Raw genomic sequence first — 12296 nt, forward strand, 5'->3', positions numbered from 1 at the left:
TCACGATGAGAAAAACCACGTTCACGATGAGAAAAAACACTTTCACGATGGGCAAAAAACACGTTCACAATGGGCAAAAACCACGTTCACAATGAGAAAAACCACGTTCACGATGAGAAAAAACACTTTCACGATGGGCAAAAAACACGTTCACGATGGGAAAAACCACGTTCACGATGAGAAAAACCACGTTCACGATGAGAAAAACCACGTTCACGATGAGAAAAACCACGTTCACGATGAGAAAAAACACGTTCACGATGAGAAAAACCACGTTCACGATGAGAAAAAACACGTTCACGATGGGCAAAACCACGTTCACAATGAGAAAAACCACGTTCACGATGGGCAAAAACAACTTTCACGATGAAAAAAACCACGGTGATGAAAACTGTTTGGCGTCCGTTCTGCCCTTATTGTATTTATACGGTGGGAACATTATTTCTTCCGGAGACGGTTGAATAAAACAGCTTTTGCTGACTTTTTATTTGTTTAGGTGACATCAATCCATGTTTTTGGTGTCGGGTCAATAGAAATGTACACAAATGCGATGCAGCTAAATGATTATGTACAAATAACTGAGATAGTGTTTCTGTGTGACAGTGGGGGATGTGTGAGACTATACCAGTGTCTCTTCCTCCCTCAAACAGAGAAGAGAGGGAGGGAGGCGAGCCCGCCCCGGGGGAAATCGCCCCACGTCGGCTGTGCTGACAACACGCTGTTGCCCAGATTAACTCTGTGAAGCGCCGTGGAAAACCTCCCTCTCCTGCACCTCTCCACGGGCCGTTAATCTGAGATGACACCCAGAAGACGGGGAGGCGGAGGGCGCCGTGTTGGTTGTGAATAGAAGGGGGAAAAAAGAGGTGATGACGCTCGCTTCCTGAGATATTGGCGCTGCCATCGCCTCGCTCCCTGTCACGTTTGCTCAATGCATCTGGGATATGAATAGATGATGAGCGTTCCGGTCTATAATGGGTTCTATACCTTGTTGAGGCCGTCACGGTCTCACAACCTGATCTGGCTGCTGAGATCACAAAGTGGAGGAAGTCCAGCTTCTCTGGACAGCGGAGGGAGTTTGTCAAGAGACTTGATCATAGATCAGATGTGTTGGTGTTACTGTGTTACCGCACCGTCTCTCTGCCAAACAGATCCAAAAACATTCAGTAAACTATCGTCCATTTAGAGTCCACCAGACCAGAAAGCAGGGGATGCTTTAGGGGGTGGGGCTTACCTGCTGATTGACAGGTCCATTTAGAGTCCAACAGACCAGAAAGCAGGGGTTGCTTTGGGGGGCGGGGCTTATCTGCTGATTGACAGGTCACTACCATGCTACCAATGCTAGTTAGCTACTAAGATGACTTTAACACTTAGCTGTAAAGTTGACCTTGAATTTTAGAAGGTAACTTTGTTAGCAGCTTAAGCTGCTTGGATTCATCAGATCCACCCGTCGCTCCTCCACAGTCCAAATATGGTCACTTCCTTCATCCATCCATCCATCCATTTTCACCGCTTATCCTGTATTCAGGGTCGCGGGGGGGGGGGCTGGAGCCGATCCATCACTTCCTTCACTGGTTGCAAAAAATCCAAGTTGATGACGGCCAAAATGCCGAACTTGAGGCTTCAAAACCGTAGTCCACAAACCAGCGGGTGGCGTCGCCATGACGACGTCCACTTCTTAAATCCAGTCTGCTTGTGTAGTTTTAGTAAACACACCATGGTTGGCTTAAAACGGAACAAAAAAAAAACGTCTGTTTTAATGGGACACGAACATCGGTCTCCTGGGTGAAAGTCCTGTGTTTGTTAAACCAGTCCACGGAAGACGCAGACGCAGGAAGCCGCCGTCGACCTCCTCCCTTCCCCCGAACACGTGGGCTGGACAGGCGTCTCCGTCTGAGTGATGACTCAGCAATTATCGGTTCATCCTGTTCAGGTCCAAATCCTTTCTAACTCGAGTTTAAAGCTGGGCTTAGTTACGTGAAAACTTGTTTTGTCTTGGAGGTTCATGTTCAAAAGGCAACTCGCAGAATCGCTCAGCTCACACAACGGATCCGTTTTATTTTTTTTAAATATTTTTTTATTATTTAACTTTCTATTTTTCTCCCATACTTTTTAAAACTAACATCTGTACTTTCTACTCTATTTTCAAAACCAGCTCGTTTTAATGCATTTGAGGGGAATTGTTGATTTACGGATCCCCTTCAGGACATCTGGATACCAGGTGATCAGGAGCCGAAGGCACCTGGTGATCTCCCTCAGCTGACTGCAATCAGCCAGAGGTCAAATAAGCGAGCTGCAGATCCCTGATTAGTGTGTGGTTCACACCGGAGGGTCAACACCTTCAGTTGGCTCTCCGGGGGTGGGTGGGTGGGTGAGAGGATTTGACATTTTGAGAACTTAACAGATTCAGTTGGCCTTGTAAAAAATAAAACCAGTAGAAATATATTCTTCATATTGATACTTTCTACTTTGAGTACATTTTCAAGCGTGTACTTGAGTACAGTATTGTCGACGTATGTGTACTTCTATTGGAGTAGAGACTGTCTGGACTTGTAATACCTTCTGAATAAATATAATTATCCACCTTGCCTCTGAAACGTGCAACAGGTTTACTTCTCATGGAGCAGATTTAAAAAAGGAAATTAATAATAAATATAATAATAAATAAAAGCTGCAGCACGTTGCTTTGGAGTGACATCACACCAGGTTGAATGTCGACGACGTCTAAACATGTGAAGTCATCTACCCATCTGAAAGTTGACGAGGCTCTCTGCTGACAAAACCCCCACTGCATTGTGGGTAAATGCATATTAATGGCAGCGACGCAACAGACAGACAGACAGGTGACGGGGGCAGCTGCTGGTGTGTTGGTGGGGGGGGACGCTCCACGCTGCTCACTAAGCTGTTCTCTGATCAGCGGCGCCTCCGGTCCGACGGCGCTCTGCTGCTCAATTAGCCTAATGAGGAGTCAGCGTGATGCTGCAGTAACACACCCACTCAGACCGCCGGGTCAAACCATAGGCGAATTGGACTTGATGTAGCCGCCTGCAGCGCGCTACCTAACGTGATGTATTGTGGGTTGAAAGCGATGCATGATGGCTAGAATTGTGTCTGACTTAGCAGCCGACTGCAATAACGTCACAGGGTCGCGACCATATCACGTGACCCAAAACATCGCGGGAACAAGTTTTTAAGAGCCGCTTCTTGCAGCGCTTGGCAGCGCGGTCTAAGACGGCTGCAACTGGCTTGTCCACACCTCCGCTACAGCGGAATGGTTCTCATTGGTTAAAAGTTCAATGACGTGTGTTCAGGTCCGCACTCGGCGGCCACCTTGTGGTGAAATTATACTTTTTATTTTGGTCGCATTGATCTCATGGCTTGATCTAAAGTTCCGTGCATTGTGTTGTGAGTAGGCCTATTATATGTGAGGTCTGGTTAATACAAACATAGAATGATAATACAAATATACTGGGAAAAAATAATGCCTTCCACATGTTGCCTTGCGTGTGTGTGTGTATGTATGTATTTATGTATATATGTGTGTGTGTGTGTGTGTGTGTGTGTGTGTGTGTGTGTGTGTGTGTGTGTGTAATATATATAACATATATATATATATATATATAACATATCCTCTTTGGTTTGCTGTTGTGTTCTATCGCTTGAGCACCATAGTCACGTTGACTTTGTTGTCTGACTTGACGGCGTTTGGCTGCCGTCTCTTTTAGAGCCCGCCCCCTCAGACACCTGCAGCTCTCGTCGGCGTGATAAGTCAAGTCAAGTCAAGCCAAGTGACTAGCTGGTGATAGCCATGTGCTACGCTGTGACAAGAGTGTGTTGGGTTGTTAATTTTACTAATTAGCAGCTGGCTAGTTGGCTAGTTAAGTAGTTGGGTCTTTAGCTGGCTAGTTAGCTAGCTAGTTGGGTAATTCCACCATGCTTTCATGCTACATTTACAGAAATTAAAACATAAAAAAACTCCCACATGAACAGCCGGGCTCGGTCTACAATAAGCCGAGCTTCACTGCTGACTTCATGATTAGCGGTTACCCTTTCAATTAGCTGATGCTAACTTCTAGCTTTATTCACTAAGCTAGCATGCTGACTGTTACGATCACGGTTCAAAAACACTGCCATGTGAGGCGGGCATATAGGTATAATGGTGGTTGGCATTGATTGACGAGGAAATGAGCCCTAAAACCAGGAAATGAGTCGACATGTTTGCCCTTGCTAGCTCATTTCAACAACACAAGTTAAAAAATGCTGTTTGAGACGACTAAACGTCATCACGCCGCCTTTATAGCCTTCGTAATGCTCCCTGCAGCACACCGTTAATGCTAGCTATGTGTAAGCTAGCCATTAGCATTAGCCATTTACAGGCTACGTGAGCGGCTAACAGCTACTCTTCGCTAATATCCCTCTCCTCAGTTTGCAGTCGGTTGGTTGACTGAAGCTGCTTCCAGATTAGCCCAATGGCAAAATTGCAGTAGCCAGGTTTCTACCAGTAGAGGGCAGTGGCTGTGCATATTTATTACACATTTATTACATTTATTATTAATTCAAAATGAGTTGGTACTTAAATGTCAAGAGATCATGACAGATGTGACTTAATACCCGGATACTTGGTGGTTTTAGTTACTCTTCAGTAAGAGTAACTGAAGCTTTAATGGTCCCAACGATCACCTGAACCTGAACCAGGACTTTGACCCTAACTCTCCTCGTCACGTCCTCCACAGAAACGGTGTCGTCGTGTGTTAAAAGAAGTCGTTGTCGGTGATTTATTCGTCTGCTATCCTCATTCTGCTGAAGGCGTTTGTTCTTTGTCTTTGACTCAAATAAAGCAGGAGGCATGAATATAAATGAGTTAATCAATTTGGAAACGGCAGTTTGTTGTGCCGGACGGCTCTCCCACACTGTTGGCCTGGAAACCACGACGATCCAGATTGGACTCGTCGAGCATGCTGACAGGCGTGCAGCGCCGCTTGGTCGCCGCGAGGCCTCGGAGACGCTTCACACCGCCTCTGGACCGGGTCGCCTTCATTCAGGGACACAGAGTCCTCTCTGCTGAACCGTTTGATCAGAATGGAGTTTATTGCCAAGTACGTTTACAAGGAATTTGGTCTTCAGTGCCAAAATGACCCAAAATGAAAAAATAAATCAATAAATAAAAAGACTCACTATATACCTGTATATACATACCGTAATATAATAATTACAACTGTATTCACACTCGTTGGAAGTGTCTTCGTGGGCATCGGCTCAGTTATATCAGTTATATCTGATTCCAGTCAAGTCTGCAAAAACAAATAAAACAAATGAATAAATAAAAGTGGGCAAGGGGCTGAGATGAAACCACGCCCACTTCCATATGACAAACAATTTGCAATGCTCATATCATGATGATAGATATAGATAGATATGACATTGTGTTCCTTATTAATCAATAATAATGTGTAGTGCAGCCTATAGTTCCATGTATCAGTACTTTGTAATGGTGGATGGATACGATGCTAAGACATTAATAATAATGGTTGACAGATTCATATTTTAATTCTATTTTGGCATTTCTACATCAACATTTCTCAACATAATATTAAACAAACGGGAAGATTTATATTTGCTCATTATAGGTTGCATTCATGTTAAGGTGGATTTATGGACATATTTACATTTTTGGAGGAAAAAAAAGTTTGTGCTTAGCGAGGTAACTTAAGCGTTAACCCTGGGTTTTCCGTCCTACGACGCTGGTTCACTTCTTACCGGGGTAGATCGCCATGGTAACTTACGCTGTGGAGCTAACCTGCTCCGGAGCAGGTTATGTTCCTGATAAGAGATCAACGTGGAGAAACACACCGCCGACTGACCAATCAGCTGTCTTGGTGCGCCGATATAAAAAAAAGAAGCTCGGTGGATCGTGAGAGGGTCTCGTAGGAGAACTATAGAGTGTACAGAGACCAGCAAAACCCTTTTTCTGTCCCTGACGATGTTTTATATGAGAGATCCAGATTCTCATCGGAGGGAAAGACTTTTCTGTTTCAGCGTACAGCCTACTGACCACTATGAATTATGTTTTTATATTTATTTGATTTGCTCCCAAGTCCGTTTTACACCGCCGGGATTGCAGCTGAAAGAGTGAGGCTGATATTGTCATAAACCACGTTATAAGATTACATCCAAGCAACAAATTCATTATTTTAAATTTATATGTTTGGCCTTTTATTGCTGAAGGACATCATAAGAGTTAAAGGGACTAAAGAAAGAGTGACGACATGATTTAAAAGAGGACCGAAGGGCGGATTCGAACCGGGGCCGCTGCAAGGAGCCTCGTAACACGGGTCGGTAACTCTACCACTAAACTATCAGTGAAGTTAAAGTGACAAATAATCAGTCAGATCTCGTAGTGCCCTTATGATGGGGTAGCCATATTATACTACTAATACTATTAATACGACTTCCGCATTCACACAGTCGGTGAGTTTTTGCCAGCTGTCCTTCCTGCATTTGGCAGATGAAACTGTTGTCTTTTGCCTGCATTATATGTTTAACTTTTTCGTATTTCTGTAAGATTATGGTTCGCTCCTCGTACGTGAAATACGCCGCTCCGCTGCCGTAGACTGATCCATGTATGTGATTGGTCAAATGCTGCAAACGCCGCCTCTTTCATGTGCACGCGCTCATAGCTGGACAGGGAAACCCTGGGTTGAGTTAACGAGTTGATAACCAGCTTCGTGTGACCGCTTATCTCCGATTGCCTTTGTTAGGGTTACTTAAACTGGATCTCTGAAAGATACCCTGGGTATGTTGAACTCGCTTCGTAGTACAGGCCCCAGGGTTGTAGTTTCGGTTAGGATGCAGGGTGGTGGTTGTTGTCCGTCCGGCAGGGATGCTGGGTGGCGGTTTTTGGTTCGGCGGAGATGCGGGGTGGTGGTGGTGGTGGTTGTTGTTGTTGGCTGGGCGGGGGTGCAGGGTGGCTGTTGTTGGTTCGGCGGGGATGCAGGGTGGTGGTGGTGGTTGTTGTTGGTTCGACAGGGATGCAGGGTGGTGGTTGTTGGTTCAGCCGGGATGCAGGGTGGTGGTTGCTGGTTCAGCGGGGATGCAGGGGGGTGGTGGTGGTTGTTGTTGGTTCGACAGGGATGCAGGGTGGTGGTTGTTGTTGGTCCGGCAGGGATGCTGGGTGGCGGTTTTTCGTTTGGCGGAGATGCGGGGTGGTTGTTGTTGGTTCGGCGGGGATGCGGGGTGGTGGTCGTTGGTTGGTCGGGGATGCAGGGTTGTGGTGGTTGTTGTTGTTGGTTGGGCAGGGATGAAGGGTGGCGGTTGTTGTTGTTGTTGGTTGGGGGGGGATGCAGGGTGGTGGTGGTTGTTGTTGGTTGGGCGGGGATGCAGGGTGGTGGTTGTTGGTTGGTTGGGGATGCAGGGTTGTGGTGGTTGTTGTTCTTGGTTGGGCAGGGATGCAGGGTGGCGGTTGTTGTTGTTGTTGGTTGGGCGGGGATGCAGGGTGGTGGTGGTTGGTTGGTCGGGGATGCAGGGTTGTGGTGGTTGTTGTTGTTGGTTGGGCAGGGATGCAGGGTGGCGGTTGTTGTTGTTGTTGGTTGGGGGGGGGATGCAGGGTGGTGGTGGTTGTTGTTGGTTGGGCGGGGATGCAGGGTGGTGGTTGTTGGTTGGTCGGGGATGCAGGGTTGTGGTGGTTGTTGTTGTTGGTTGGGCAGGGATGCAGGGTGGCGGTTGTTGTTGGTTGGGGGGGATGCAGGGTGGTGGTGGTTGTTGTTGGTTGGGCGGGGATGCAGGGTGGTGGTTGTTGGTTGGTTGGGGGGGATGCAGGGTGGTGGTGGTTGTTGTTGGTTGGGCGGTGATGCAGGGTGATGGTTGTTGTTGGTTTGGCAGGGATGCAGGGTGGTGGTGGTTGTTGTTGTTGGTTGGGCGGGGATGCAGGGTGGTGGTGGTGGTTGTTGTTGTTGGTTGGGCAGGGATGCAGGGTGGTGGTGGTTGTTGTTGTTGGTTGGGCGGGGATGCAGGGTGGTGGTGGTGGTGGTTGTTGTTGGTTGGTTGGGTGGGGATGCAGGGTGGTGGTGGTTGTTGTTGTTGGTTGGGCCGGGATGTAGGGTGGTGGTGGTGGTTGTTGTTGGTTGGTTGGGTGGGGATGCATGGTGGTGGTGGTTGTTGTTGGTTGGGCAGGGATGTAGGGTGGTGGTGGTGGTTGTTGTTGGTTGGTTGGGTGGGGATGCATGGTGGTGGTGGTTGTTGTTGGTTGGGCCGGGATGCAGGGTGGTGGTGGTGGTTGTTGTTGGTTGGTTGGGTGGGGATGCAGGGTGGTGGTGGTTGTTGTTGGTTGGGCCGGGATGTAGGGTGGGTGGTGGTGGTTGTTGTTGGTTGGTTGGGTGGGGATACAGGGTGGTGGTGGTTGTTGTTGGTTGGGCCGGGATGCAGGGTGGTGGTGGTGGTTGTTGTTGGTTGGTTGGGTGGGGATACAGGGTGGTGGTGGTTGTTGTTGGATGGTTGGGGATGCAGGGTGGTGGTTGTTGTTGTTGGTTGGTTGGGTGGGGATACAGGGTGGTGGTGGTTGTTGTTGGTTGGGCCGGGATGCAGGGTGGTGGTGGTGGTTGTTGTTGGTTGGTTCGGTGGGGATACAGGGTGGTGGTGGTTGTTGTTGGATGGGTGGGGATGCAGGGTGGTGGTTGTTGTTGTTGGTTGGGCCGGAATGCAGGGTGGCGGTGGTTGTTGGTTGGTTGGGTGGGGATGTAGGGTGGTGGTGGTGGTTGTTGTTGGTTGGGTGGGGATGCAGGGTGGCGGTGGTTGTTGGTTGGTTGGGCGGGGATGTAGGGTGGTGGTGGTTGTTGTTGGTTGGGTGGGGATGCAGGGTGGTGGTGGTTGTTGGTTGGTTGGGCGGGGATGTAGGGTGGTGGTGGTGGTTGTTGTTGGTTGGGTGGGGATGCAGGGTGGTGGTGGTTGTTGGTTGGTTGGGTGGGGATGCAGGGTGGTGGTGGTTGTTGTTGGTTGGGCCGGGATGTAGGGTGGTGGTGGTGGTTGTTGTTGGTTGGGGATGCAGGGTGGCGGTGGTTGTTGGTTGGTTGGGCGGGGATGTAGGGTGGTGGTGGTTGTTGTTGGTTGGGTGGGGATGCAGGGTGGTGGTGGTTGTTGTTGGTTGGGTGGGGATGCAGGGTGGTGGTGGTGGTTGTTGGTTGGGCGGGGATGTAGGGTTCCGCCTCGTGTCCGTGTTTGAATGTCTCAACGTTAACACAAGGAGTTCATTATGTTTCAGCGTGTTAATTAACAACATCCCATTATGGTGAAATTAATTTAGGTCCTGTTTTCTCTCTGAAGCGGTTTGCTGTTAAATGAGTTGATGGTGACGGGTTGTGGCTGGGCTTGATTAAAAAACACTATGCTTCAAATGAACTCATCTGATTGGCTGAACCGAAGGACGGACAAGCAGAGACTCGCTGAATCAGCAGTTTGGTGGGAAGGACGTGACTAATGCCTGGACCAGCACGCTTTGGGTGGATTCGCTCCGGCCCTCTGTGAGCCAATGAAGATATGAGAGCATCTCATCATCTGATTTCAAAATAAAAGAATCAATCTCAGACCAAATATTAAACTAATTCATCCTCAACACAAACTTTTAGGACTTTCATTTGGTTGACGTTATGAATAGATTTAGGAAATAAGAATCACAACTTTTACGTGAATGAGATTTTTTTTTATTTTGTGTGTGTGTGTGTGTGTGTGTGTGTGTGTTGTGCAGAGAACACACACTTCCTGCGTGGAGCTCAGCAGATGTTGTGAGCAGGTGTTTTGGCCTCTGTTCCAGATGAGAAGTTTTGTCTGTAATTGGAGACCTGGGGCCACACACACACACACACACACACACACACACACACACACACACTCTCTGTGCTGGTCGGGCTTCATTTATCAAATGCTGCAGTATGTTGGTCTAATGAATCCGCCGTGGAAGTGTGTGTTCACCCCGGCGCCCTCGTTAAGCGCTCGCCGCACACAGCCTCCTCATTGGCCCATGTGACGTTGGAGATGAGAGCCTGTGATCTCCAGCTGCCCCCCCCCCCCAGGGCAGATGAGTCATAATAAAGTGAAACATAAACATTTATGTTCATGTAAAACTTTAACCGTCTGACCGGAGCGTCTTTTTAAAGGAGGCCTGGTGGAGAACCTGAAGGCCTGGTGGAGAACCTGAAGGCCTGGTGGAGAAGGGTTAGGGTCATTTTTAACTCTGAGGTGAAAATAGAAAGTGTTGTTGTTCCATCTGAGTAGTTGATAGAAACACACACACACACACATACTCTGACACACACTCACACACACACACACACTCTGACACACACTCACACACACACACACACACACACACACACAGAATCAGCCGTACAGATGTTGACCCTCCTGGCGGTGAACTCATTAGTATTGTTTCTAAATGACATGAATGTGATTGTAGAACAGTCGGTCAGGAAGCAGAGAATCATGAAACATGACATCATCTCTGAGAACAACGTCCTGGTTATCCTCCTTCAGATGAATCCTGAGCCTGAATGACTTGTTCACTGTACAAACACTGCTTCTGGAAGTGGAGTCTGTGGAGTTGAGGTTTATGTAACACGGCAACTCAGAGACTGGCCATGAACCGAGCTTAAAGGACGTTTAAATGAAGAGCCAGTGTGAGCTGCTGACCTGCAGTTTGTTCCAGATGTTCGGAGCGTAGAAGCTGAACGCTGCTTCTCCAGTTGGTTGGCCCGGCAACGGTAACAAACAAGGACCTGAATCTCGGGTCCAAATAGTAAATGGTAGTCTCTCTGTAGGTTTCACTGAAGATGAATCTTTTCTTCTTCTCCACACTGGGAGCAGCAGCATCAGGGAACCTGGTGGTTCAGGTTCTCTCTGGGACTTCATCTGTTCCTGCACTGTCAGACTCCGACAGGACAACCACGAGTTAATATGATGGATCCATCAGCGTGAGCCTGATCACCGCTTTATTGAGCTCAGCAAGACAAGGGGAACGGGGGCAGTTATCGATCCAGCCAGCAGGACCAGTCCTCTGGGTCTCTGGTGGACTTGGTTTTTGGTGGGGCCGCATCCATCTCGTCTCTGAGCTGACACTAATCATTGGCCTGTGCCTCGATGGAGCTGCTAGTCCTTCAGCTGGTTCTGGACCAGGAGGACCAGGAGTCCTGGGATCCCACAGCTGCACTAACTCGGGCATAGAGAGGCTAAGCTCCGCCCCTTCCTGGGTCCCCACAGCTGCACTGGGCGCATTTGGGATCGCATGCATTTGCGCCGATGCATGCACGAGACTTGAGAGGATCCGCCGGAACTCGTCATAAACACGCCAAGTTCTCACCACGTCAAGTCGGACACAGGTGCACTTCACTGACTTTTTTTTTTTTTTTTTTTAATTTAAACTTTATTAATAATTGTATACATAACACAAACTGTCGCTCCAGGGGAAACTTCACGGACTTTGCACAAAGAATATGGCCTGCCCAGTGGCGCTGGCTTTCTTCGTCGCTGACGAACTCGAGCCGAGGCATTTGAACTCCCGTTGTTGACGGAGGCTGAGGAATTTTCTCACGTGGGAAATACCACGTGATAATTCTAACCAACTAGGGCAACGTTGAGGGGAGTGTCTTATGTCCGCACTTATTTCAGACCATCTGCAGAGAAAAGCATGCGAAGGGAGGTACCGCGAGCTTTTAAAGTCATGTGACATGTCGCAAAGGGAAGTTATCACCAGCATTTGTGACGTTTTTTTCCCAGAATGCCTTGTTTTGCGAGGCAAATGCATGCGCATGCTTGATTCCAAACAAGCCTACTAACTCGGGCATAGAGAGGCTAAGCTCCGCCCCTCATAGAACTTAACAGAATTTGTCTCTTGTTGGAAGTTATATTTATGAAGCTTAGCAAGTCTTTTAATACTGGTAACTTTGTGTTTGGTTGTTGTTGTTATTGTGTTTTTGTTCAAAGGACTTTAAGTTTTATATCTTAAGTGTGTATTTTTATACATTTTATTTATCAGAACTTTAATATATTTTGATGTTCATCTGTTCCGTGACAATAAAATAAACAAGTTTATTTTTAGACTGCATTATCATATTATTTCAGTGAAGACTCTTAAATAACTACAAATAACTAATATTAGGGAAATCTGTTAATGTTTCTGTTTTTGACGCGTTTCTGAAATAAAAAAAAAAAAAATATCGGCCGATATATCGGAATATCGGATTTTTAAATCAACAAACATTCGTATCGGTATCGGCCTTCGAAATCCTTTATCGATCGGGCTCTAGAGAGGCTAA

The sequence above is a fragment of the Eutrigla gurnardus genome (assembly GCF_963514095.1).
Source record: "Eutrigla gurnardus genome assembly, chromosome: 1".
In the NCBI taxonomy this organism is placed as follows: domain Eukaryota; kingdom Metazoa; phylum Chordata; class Actinopteri; order Perciformes; family Triglidae; genus Eutrigla; species Eutrigla gurnardus.